Below are 12,482 nucleotides of genomic sequence, written 5' to 3'. Positions count from 1 at the left end.
CAGCTAATATTTTCGGGTGGAAGTACTTTTCGCCCAGGTTGTTTTACGTAGCTTAACCCAGATAGAACTTTTTCGCCTAGGGGGATCCAGCTCATAGTTCCGGGTAGAAGCACTTTTCGCCCAGGCTGTTTTACGTAGCTTAACCCAGATAGAACTTTTTCGCCTAGGGGGATCCAGCTTATAGTTCCGGGTAGAAGTACTCTTCGCTCCTCTTGTTTTTCGTAGCTTAACCCAGATAGAACTTTTTCGCCTAGGGGGATCCAGCTCATAGTTCCGGGTAGAAGCACTTTTCGCCCAGGCTGTTTTACGTAGCTTAACCCAGATAGAACTTTTTCGCCTAGGGGGATCCAGCTCATAGTTTCGGGTAGAAGTACTTTTTGCCCAGGCTGTCTTTCGTAGCTTAACCCAGGTAGAACATTTTCGCCTAGGGGGATCCAGCTCATAGTTCGGGTAGAAGTACTCTTCGCCCAGGTTGTTTTACGTAGCTGAACCCAGGTAGAACCATTTCGCCTAGGGGGATCCAGCTCATATTTGCGGGTAGAAGTACTTTTCGCTCAAGTTTTTAATCATAGCTTAACCCAGGTAGAAAATTTTTGCCTAGGGGGATCCAGCTCATATTTCCGGGTAGAAGTACTTTTCGCCCATGATGTTTTAGGTAGCTTAACCCAGGTAGAATATTTTTGCCTAAGGGGATCCAGCTCATATTTTCGGGTAGAAGTAGTATTCTCCCAGGATTGGTTTTTGTAGCTTAACCCAGGTAAAACCTTTTTGCCTAGGGGATCCAGCTCATAGTTCCGGGTAGAAGTACTTTTTGCCCAGGCTGTTTTAGGTAGCTTAACCCAGGTAGAATATTTTCGCCTAGGGGGATCCAGCTCATATTTCCGGGTAGAAGTACTATTCGCCCAGGATTGGTTTTTGTAGCTTAACCTAGGTAGAACCTTTTCGCCTATGGGGATCCAGCTCATAGTTTCCGGGTAGAAATACTATTCGCCCAGGATTGGTTTTTGTAGCTTAACCCAGGTAGAACCTTTTCACCTAGGGGGATCCAGCTCATAGTTCCGGGTAGAAGTACTCTTTGCTCAGGTTGTTTTACGTAGCTTAACCGAGGTAGAACTATTTTGCCTAGGGCGATCCAGTTTATAGTTCTGGGTAGAAGTACTCTTCGCCCAGGTTGTTTTTTGTAGCTTAACCCATGTAGAACCTTTTCGCCTAGGGGGATCCAGCTCACGGTTCTGGGTAGAAGTACTCTTCGCCCAAGTTATTTTTCGTAGCTTAACCTAGGTAGAACATTTTTGCCTAGGGGGATCCAGCTCATAGTTTCCGGGTAGAAGTATTATTCGCCCAGGATTGTTTTTCGTAGCTTAACCCAGGTAGAACCTTTTCGCCTAGGGAGATCCAGCTCATAGTTTCCGGGTAGAAATATTGTTCGCCCAGGATTGGTTTTTGTAGCTTAACCCAGGTAGAACATTTTCGTCTAGGGGGATCCAGTTTATAGTTTTGAGTAGAAGTACTCTTCGCCCAAGTTATTTTTCGTAGCTTAACCCATGTAGAACCTTTTCGCCTAGGGGGATCTAGCTAATGGTTCCGGGTAGAAGTACTCTTCGCCCAGGTTATTTTTCGTAGCTTAACTTAGGTAGAACATTTTCGCCTAGGGGGATCCAGCTCATAGTTTCCGGGTAGAAGTACTATTCGCCCAGGATTATTTTTCGTAGCTTAACCCAGGTAGAACCTTATCGCCTAGGGGGATCCAGCTCATAGTTTCCAGGTAGAAATACTATTCGCCCAGGATTGGTTTTGTAGCTTAACCCAGATAGAACTTTTTTGCCTAGGGGGATCCAGTTCATAGTTTCCGGGTAGAAGTACTCTTCGCCCAGGTTGTTTTTCGTAGCTTAACCCATGTAGAACCTTTTCGCCTAGGGGGATCCAGATCACGGTTCCGGGTAGAAGTACTCTTCGCCCAGGTTATTTTTCGTAGCTTAACCTAGGTAGAACATTTTCGCCTAGGGGGATCCAGCTCATAGTTCCGGGTAGAAGTACTTTTCGCCCAGGCTGTTTTAGGTAGCTTAACCCAGGTAGAACATTTTCGCCTAGGGGGATCCAGCTCATATTTCCGGGTAGAAGTACTATTCGCCCAGGATTGGTTTTTGTAGCTTAACCTAGGTAGAACCTTTTCGCCTATGGGGATCCAACTCATAGTTTTCGGGTAGAAATACTATTCGTCCAGGATTGGTTTTTGTAGCTTAACCCAGGTAGAACCTTTTCACCTAGGGGGATCCAGCTCATAGTTCCGGGTAGAAGTACTCTTTGCTCAGGTTGTTTTACGTAGCTTAACCGAGGTAGAACAATTTTGCCTAGGGCGATCCAGCTCATAGTTTTGGGTAGAAGTACTTTTCGCTCAGGCTGTTTTACGTAGCTTAACCCAGGTAGAACCTTTTTCGCCTAGGGGGATCCAGATCATAGTTCCGAGTAGAATTACTCTTCGCCCAGGTTTGTTTTTCGTAGTTTAACCCGGGTAGAAACTTGTCACCTAGGGGGATACAACTCATAGTTCCGGGTAGAAGTACTTTTCACTCAGGTTGTTTTACGTAGCTTAACCGAGGTAGAACCATTTTGCCTAGGGCGATCCAGCTCATAGTTCCGGGTAGAAGTACTTTTCACTCAGGTTGTTTTACGTAGCTTAACCGAGGTAGAACCATTTTGCCTAGGGCAATCCAGCTCATAGTTTCGGGTAGAAGTACTTTTCGCTCAGGATGTTTTATATAGCTTAACCCATGTAGAGCCTTTTCGCTTAGGGGGATCCAGCTCATATTTTCAGGTAGAAGTACTTTTCGCCTAAGCTTGCTTTTCATAGCTTAACCCAGGTAGAACCTTTTCACCTAGGGGGATCCAGCTCATAGTTCCTGGTAGAAGTACTCTTTGCCCAGGCTTGCTTTTCGTTGCTTAACCCAGGTAGAACTTTTTCGCCTAGGGGGATCCAGCACATAGTTCCGGGTAGAAGTACTCTTCGCTCAGGTTATTTTTTGTAGCTTAACCCAGGTAGAACCTTTTCACCTAGGGGGATCCAGCTCATAGTTCCGGGTAGAAGTACTCTTCGCTCAGGTTGTTTTACATAGCTTAACCTAGGTAGAACCTTTTTGCCTAAGGGGATCCAGCTCACAGTTCCGGGTAGAAGTACTTTTTGCCCAGGTTGTTTTTCGTTGCTTAACCTAGGTAGAACTTTTTCGCCTAGGGGGATCCAGTACATAGTTCCGGGTAGAAGTACTCTTCGCTCAGGTTGTTTTTTGTAGCTTAACCCAGGTAGAACCTTTTCACCTAGGGGGATCCAGCTTATAGTTCCGGGTAGAAGTACTCTTCGCCCAGGTTGTTTTTCGTAGCTTAACCCAGGTAGAGCCTTTTCGCCTATGGGGTTCCAGCTCATAGTTCCGGGTAAAAGTACTATTCGCTCAGAATGTTTTACGTAGCCTAACTCAGGTAGAATCGTTTCGCCTAGGGGTATCCAGCTCATATTTTCGGGTAGAAGTACTCTTTGTCCAGTTTTGTTTTTCATAGTTTAACCCGGGTAGAACTTTTTCACCAAGGGGATTCAACATTCTTTTTTCCAGTAATACAGGGCACCAACCCCTGGTTACATTTCCTTTTCAGTAATACATGGCACCAACCCCTGGTTACATTTCCTTTTCAGTATAGGGTACACCAATCCCCGATTTCCTTACCAGTATAGGTTACACCAATCCCTAGCTGTGTTCTCCAATATAGGATACTTCATTACCTAGTTGATTTGAGCTTAAATGCATGGTACACCACTCCCTGATATCATTGCCAATATAGGGTATCCCATTACCTTGCCACATTTTCCCAACATAAGGTACACCAATACTTAGTTGAGACATTCTTTTGGGATCATGACCTTTTCAGGATACACCATTCCCATTTTTCTTATTGCTTTCAATAAACAAGTAGTTTAGAATTTTGTTACAATAACTCACGAAATTTTCCTAGTGAAAACTGGGGCAGAAAAATTTCGTTCGTTTGTTTGTTGTGATGTCTGAGCAGGTTTTACCTCGAGGCACAGTGTTCGAGATGAACAAAAGAAAAAGTCTCAATCCAAAATAAAGAAAAGAAAAGGAAAAGAAAGTGAATCCAAATGCAGAAGCAGATGGAAAGGATACATACTATTCAAGACATGACTGAAGTTACGAGCTTCACATTTCCCGTTTTGCTTAGAAGAAATCGTAGAAGAATGAACTAGCACTTACAACTAGCAAGCATCAAGGTTCAGATCAGAGTTTGCATGAACAACCAGTCAAGATTCAAGATCAAGCTTCAAAAGACTTATAGATAGGAATCTTGTAACTCATAGTAGATAGGCTTGTTTAGTTTCTTTCAATTTTGATGTAATAGCAAAACCACAGACCGGAGCCTCGACGGAACCTCACTCGACTCTCCAACTCATCACTCCATCATTTTTCTTGAACTACACGCGACCTGATTCCTTTATAACCCGGGATATACAAGATGTCCAAAACCAGGACTCGGTTACACCTTTTTCTTTTATTTTCTTCCTCTTTTGAATAACGATATGGTCAAAAATTAGTCACACGGCTCACTTTATCTTTGCCTGAAAACTTTTAATGTTTCCAAGCAAAGAGGGGCATGCTGTGAGCACCTAATTTTTGACCGTGCTTGAATATTTCCCGCTTCCCAGGCATGTCCCCACTCAACTTTTTTTGTCTTGCCCTCATGCTTGTCCCCCCACACTTTGCTCCCTACTCCACTCTCCATTGTTCCCCACTCCTTGTCCCCCATATTTGTCTATCCCCCCCCACACACACACACACATACACACTTTGCTCCCTACTCCACTCTCCATTATTCCTCACTCTTTGTCCCCCATGCTTGTCTCCTATCACAAACCCCATACCCCATTTTCAGCCATAAAACACACACATAACACACAAAAAAGGGAGGAGAAGAGAGCTGAAAAAGAAAGAAAAAACGAGTTGTCTTCCTCTTCTTCTTCCTCACCACACATTCATCTTCCTCCTAAAAAAAACCATCATTGTCCAGCCCTCAAACCCAGCAAAGAATAGCCCAAAAATGAGCTCAAATCCCTCACTAAAACGCAACAAAGAAATCCGAAAAATCAGCTTCTAACATCACTAAAAGAGCTGCAACTTCAGTTTCATTTTCAGTCCATAAACTCTAAGTTTTAACCACTAAAAACGAGCAGAAATAACCCCAAATTCCAAATCTAAAATACCCCCAAGAATATCCCAAAACCCAACCCAAATCAGCCCCCAAAACAGCTCCAAAAGCAGCTGAAAAACACACTATTTTCCAGCAAAATCAGCTGCGAAAATAGCCAAAGCAAAGTGACAAAAATCAGCAAGAAAAAAAAAGCCCTTTTCCCAGCCAAAGAATCAGTCCAAAACCAGCCAAAAACTCCATTGAAAGCACCTTAAAACAGTCCATTTTTTTTTACATAACGCAGCAGCATTTTTCAAGTTTGAGTTTTGTCGAAGTCGTCGGTGTAGCTTCGTGGTCGAATTAGCGAGGTCGTGTGGTAGAGCTCCAGTCAACGTCCTGCCCGCTTTCAAGCTTGTAGGCATTTGTTTTTTCATTCTAATATGACGTTGAAGATTCATTAGTAACATGAAAGAAAATTTCTCCGTTGAGGTTCATCCTTCTACTCTCGTTTAAAGTTTTGATTACTACATATGTGAATATATCGTTTGAAGCATGAAATTTGTGAAGATTATTCAATGTGATGTAGATTTTTGTCACTTGATTATCTTGTTAGCTGGTTTTGTCGAATATCTTGATTTTGTTTTACTGGCGTAGTTCTTGAATATCTGATCATAGTTAGTTTTTTTTTACTTGTAGTTAAAGCTTAAAAATTGCATGATAACTAGATAATGTGTGGGTAGTATTTTAAAAGCAGGAGTTTTTAGGCCATTTATTGAGTAGCTACATTATACACGCTAGGCTTTGGGCCACAATAATATCTTCCAGGCCCAATTTAACAAGAACAAAAGCTTAACCATTTTCCTCAATTATTCCATAACTCATTGCTTCACAATATATCTCAAATGTAGTTTAGGAAATAATTTACAAATGCGTTAGAATGTTTGAGGCGTGTATTAATAAATAAATTATCGTTATTATATATACATCCGCGTGACATAATTACGATTTCAAAAAGATTAAAGGCAAGGTATGCATTCACGCAACTTTGACAAAACAATCTTAATAATTAATAAAGTGTTATTAGTTGTGTACACGTACTCGTGACATAATTTTGGCACAATAAATAAAATGAATTCGCACACGCGATTTATTTCAAAGATAATTTTATATTTTAATAATAAAAGCGGATATAGATAAAACATGAAAACCAATAAATCACAGTTTGTCCAAAATTAATTCAAGCCAATTTTAGTCAATAAAGCGACCGTGCTAGAACCACGGGACTCGGGGAATGCCTTATACCTTCTCCCCGGTCAACAGAATTCCTTACCCGGACTTTGTTTTGCAGACCAATAATAAAAGAGTCAAATCTTCTTTTGACTAGGGATTCAACCAAAAGGTGACTTGGAACACCCAAAAAATCAATTCCAAGTGGCGACTCTGTAAATAAAATAATCCATATTCAAGTTTGTCACTTTAATTGGAGAAACTCTTTAACTCACCATCCATAACATATATATCTTTTGTGGGTAGAAAATGGGTATGACAACCCATTCATAAAAAGATTCCATATGAGCTATAGAATGGTAAGAAACCCAACATCAGTTACTTCCACCCATTTGGCTGCAAATGCTTCATTCACAATAATGAAAAAGACAATTTGGGTAAGTTTGATCCAAAAAGCGAAGAAGGTATTTTTCTTGGATACTCTCCCTCAAGTAGAGCATATAGAGTATTCAATAAAAGAACTTTTTGTATTGAGGAATCCATTCATGTTATTTTTGTGGATACTAACCCTCGCTTAAATGAAAAACTTCCTGAAAATAAGGAAATCTCTATTGTCCCAAAGTCCGTTGTTACAGGAAAAGACAATCACGATCAGGTGACCAATCAGCAAAATCAGACAACTAAGGAGCACATTGTAGTCCAAGAACCATCTTCTGCTAAACAATCAACTACTGTGGAAAAGGAGCCAGTCACAGGTGTTACAAATGAATGGAAAAGTGAACTTGGATATCCCCACAAGTTCATCAATGGAAATCCACAAGAAGGTATCACTACCAGAAGATCTCAGAAGCTCAACTCTCACGTGGCCTTAATATCACAACTTGAGCAAAAAAAGGTTGATGAAGCTCTTGAAGATGACTACTGAATCAAAGCCATGAAAGATGAACTTGATCAATTTAAAAGAAATAAAGTGTGAGACTTGGTTCCAAAACCATCAAATGCTTCCATTGTAGGAACTAAATGGGTTTTCAGAAATAAGCTGAATGAATCTAGTCAAGTAGTTCATAACAAAGCAAGGATAGTAGATCAAGGTTACTCTCAGCAAGAGGGAATCGACTACGATGAAATATTTGCACATATAGCAAGATTAGAATCTATTCGAATACTACTTGATTTTGATGCCCATAAAGGATTCAGGCTATTTCAAATGGATGTAAAAAGTGCCTTCCTAAATGGATATATCTCTGAAGAAATATACGTGAAACAACCTCCTGGCTTTGTAAGCAACAGCTTCCCAAATAATGTATTCAAGTTGTCAAAAGCTTTATACGGACTCAAGCAAGCCCCTCGAGCCTGGTATGAAAGACTAAGCTCTTTTCTTCTAAATCAATGTTTTAAACGAGGTAATATCGACACAACCTTGTTTATTAAGTGTTCAAATTCAGGTAATCTTATTACTCAAATTTATGTAGACGATATTATTTTTGGGAGTCCTAACTCAGTATTATGTGAAAAAAATTCTCATATCATGAAAGGAGAATTTGAAATGAGCATGATGGGTGAGCTAACTTTCTTTCTTGGATTGTAAATCAAACAATCTCCCAAAAGGATTTTTATTAGCCAAACCAAGTACACCAAGGAACTCATAAAGAAATTTGGAATGAAGAATACAAAACCTATTGGAACTCCAATGAGTCCAACAACTACGCTTGAAGATGACAAGAATGGAAAAAGTGTGGATGAAATAATGTATAAAGGAATGATTGAATCTTTACTATATATCACGGGTAGTCGACCAGATATAATGTTCAGTGTGTGTAGGTGTGCAAGATTTCAGTCGGCTCCAAAGGAATCTCATATGACTGCAGTTAAACGCATTATTAGATATCTTATTGGGACCACTGAATTAGGATTATGGTATGCTCATTCTAACAATTTTGATTTAAAAGGTTTTTCAGATGCAGATTTTGCAGGTGATAAGATTGACAGGAAAAGTACTAGTGGCACAAGCCAATTGCTAGGGAATGCAATTTTGTGGCATAGTAAGAAATAAAATTATGTTGCCTTGTCAACTACTGAAGCAGAATATTTAGCTGTTGGAAGCTGTTGCATACAAGTTCTTTGGATCATGCATCAACTTTTCGATTATGATTTATCTCTTACCTTTACTCTTATTTTCTATGATAATACAAGTGATATATGTCTGTCAAAAATTTTTGTGCATCATTTTAGGGCAAAACATATAAAAATTAAGCATCATTTTATTCGTGATCATATTGCAAAAGGTGATATTTTGTTAGAGTTTATTAGTACTGAGTTTCAACTTGCTGATATTTTTACAAAACCTCTTTTGGAAAAAAGATTTTATCTACTATGTAAAAAGATTGGTATTATGTCTATTATGTAAAAAATATTCTGTATCTTTGTAAAATATTTTACTTCCTTTTTTAGTTTGCTTAATTGATGAGTGTATTAATTTGATGTGAGTGTTATTATTACTCTTCCATTGGTGCCGCCGAAACAACTACTCAAAAGTGTCACTTCAATCTGAACCTGTCATTTTCTCTAACCGATGCAACCCTTCAATCTTCCAAGAGCCTAGATAAGTATACCCCTCCTCTCTCATTCTCCATCACTTCTCACCAATTTCTCTACCATGGCTAAAGGAAACCTCACTTCCTCCACTGCCACAAGACGAAGCAGACGATTTCAAAAAAAATAAAATTCTAAAGAAACCGTCGACCTTGAATCATCCCTTGATTCAGACTTTCTTAAAACAGATAATGAAAGCAATGACTCATCGAAGGATCTCCCCATTAGACAGAAAAAGGCAGGAAAAAGACATATGGAAATAACCCCCAAAAGGCCTGCATGCAAGAAATGGATAGTGAAAAGCACAGATTTTGGTCCAAAGGATAAACTGAACTTCTATGGACCAAGTGAGAAATCAAGGTTTGAGTCTTATAAATCTAAATCTATGGCTTATGGATGCTATGTAAGTCTCTCTCTTATGAAACATTTGCACTATGATGTGATTTCTATCTTTGATTTTCAACATCTTTTTCCTCTGTTTGATACTGTTAAAAATTCTATAGTTGAAGAACTTGTGAGGATGTTTTATGCAAATCTGTTTGTTAATAACAAAGATGACTTGGAGTCAATGGCTTTAGGCATTCGAATTGTTCTTGATTCCTATTAATTTAAGAAGATCTTTTCTGCTAAGTTTCATGGTTATGATATTTTTGTGCAAAACTACTGGCCTAAAGGCTTTGAAGTTTCTTTAGAAGAGGCAAAAGATTTTCTGTCTGAAAACCCTCCTGACATTGGTCCTAAAAGTCTTAAGTTTGAATACCGCGTGTTAGCCCACATGATCGCTATTACCCTACTTCCTAGGACTGGGTCTCTCAGCACTTTGACTACTAGGGATATCTTTGTTCTTTACTGTCTTGTGAACAATAAAAGGCTTGACTAGTTTGTGTGGATTTGTCAGTATATGCTTGAAAGTATCAAGGATATATCCTTTTATGTTGCTTGTTTACCCTATGGCTTGCTCATCTCACATATTCTTGACGTCATAAAGGTTGATTTGACACCTTTCTCACCTAAGAACATTACAAGTACATATGATAAGACAACCTTTGCTATGATGGGTTACACTCTAAGTGACGATGCATGGGTCAGGCGTACCAAAGTTGAAAGCGCTCCAATACAGGTTGAGGCACTCACTGAACCAACAGACCCTCAGTCGACTACTACCAACAACCTATAGCAGATTCAACAAGGTCTAGATGGGGTAAAAATCATGCTCATTGCAATGAAATAATATGCGGGCAAGATCAGGGAAGTCACCAAAGAAATATGTACAGATGTGGCTAAGATCAGGATGGACATGGGAGCCACAAGGAGGCAAGGAATCAGGGCATTCAACTCCATGACAAAAAAATGGACAAAATTACCAAAGAAGTTGAAACCTCCTATGATTCCTTCTACACCAAAGTGATCAATATCCTAAAATACTTTCTGGGGAGGAACTAAGGCAGTTGTGTGCGTGTTTAAAATAATCTTTTTGCTCTTTGTTTGTTTTTTGTTTTGTTAATTACTTTTGCCTTGGTCTGTAAAAACCATCACCATGTGCCTCTGTTGAAGGCATAACCTCGGCTACTCTAACTACTATGTTCATTATCTACTATGTAATGTCTGTTCTATCTGCACTTGCTTCTTTCTTTTTGATTGATGTCAAAGGGGGAGAAACGTGATGAGTAAAACATAGCAACAACTCAGGGGGAGCTACACTTCAGTTTACATGGTAGCAACTCAGGGGGAGCATGCATTTTAAGATGTGAAAGGGAAGTATACTCTGTTTACTCTTTTTGATTGTCATCATCAAAGAGGGGGAGATTGTTACACCTAAGTTTCAATGATGACAATAGTGCAAATCTAACTTAATCTATTTAATTGAAGGAAATTAGGAGGGCAGTACTAATTCAAAGGAAGTCTTTTTGTTAAAGATATCATAAAGGAAACAAGATCAAATGCAGCATGGAAAATGCTAAATCAAAGGATGTCAAGGCCATCAAAAAGGAAACAAGATCAAGTGCAGCCGCTATAGGAAGTCAGGCCCTACTTCAAGGATTGATTTGGAATCTGGAGATTCTGAAGACTGATCGATCAAGTCAAGCCACAAATCATTCCCTTGATTATGGATACGAAAAGGAAGGACGTAAATGAATCTAGCCCATCTCTTGTGCAAGATTCGGAGGCACCCCTTGGGTTAAATATCTTAGAATATTTTGTGCCTCAATCAAGGGTCAATCTGCAACGGCTACTCAAAACTTTCGTATAAGAAGATTGTCAGACTCAAGAATTCAATTACGCAACTCACCACTGTTTTCTATATCTTCCTAGTTCTTAGCACAAACACTGTATTCCGAAGTTTACTAGTGTTTCAAAAGATAGGAAGTGTTAGGAAGCAAATTAAGAGTTGTGTCAAGCTTATAAAACATTGCTGCTGAAAATCGTTGGTGGTAAATAGTCAATAAAACCACTACTACTGTAACCAGCTATTGAAGATCTAAGAGAACCCTTGTGACCTAAGGGAACTGGATGTAGGTACCACACTGGTACTGAACCTGTATAAAACTCATGTGTTCTCAGTTTTAAAATTTCTTGCAATTTACTTTTCTTTGTCAATCAAACCTGCTGATAAAAAGAAGTCGACTAAGTCTCTTTTAAGTCGATCAAGTTTTTTTAATTTGTTACAATTCACCCCCTCTTGTACTTTCATGGAATACGTGTGTCAAAATATAAGTGTAATCGTATGCTTTTTCCACTTGTGTAGGCACCATTTGTGTATGTTCCTAGATTTATGATATCATTTTAGGGAAGAGTACTTAAATCAATTGATAATGGATAAAAGAAGATGAAAAGGGAAAGAAAGGAGCGTAAGTATTCCATAAAAAATATAAAAAATAAAAAGGGGAAGAAGCCTTTTCACCTAATTTATTGATCACATTAGATTAAGATGCACATCTTTTTAAAATAGTGTGAGTCACCTCATCTAAATGCTTAATTAAAATGAGACATGACACATTATTTGATAGATTTTACTTTTCCCAAATTATGAGGCATCATTCGAATTTGGAAAGTTGATTGTGATTTTTTCATACATCGTTTAATTAAATATTTTGAATTGTTAATTATTGCATGTGATTTATAGTAATTTTTACGTATTTTCTAAATATATAAATTTTATTTTAAAAATCTTAAAAATTATACATCCGAAACCGTCAAATTCAAAAGTTTGAATCTCGAAATTTAAATGATACCACATAAAATAAGACGGAAGGAGTAACTATTAGTTCGACAAGTATGCACTTCTTGTTAAGCTTTGTTAACTGTCTTATGATTGAACAACAGTTCCTCAAATGTCAGCGTACTATTTTTTTTTTTGGTAAAACACATGAAAGTATTCTGTTAGTGTGTAACATTTTATCTTTCTAAAAAGATTTTGAATTGTACAAACTTTCTTATCTAAAAGTTTAAAGTGGTAAAATCATGACATTTCCTTT

Source organism: Nicotiana tabacum, chromosome 15, assembly GCF_000715075.1.
Source record: "Nicotiana tabacum cultivar K326 chromosome 15, ASM71507v2, whole genome shotgun sequence".
In the NCBI taxonomy this organism is placed as follows: domain Eukaryota; kingdom Viridiplantae; phylum Streptophyta; class Magnoliopsida; order Solanales; family Solanaceae; genus Nicotiana; species Nicotiana tabacum.
The sequence above is the reverse complement of the archived record's forward strand: the minus strand, read 5'-3'. Positions refer to the sequence as shown.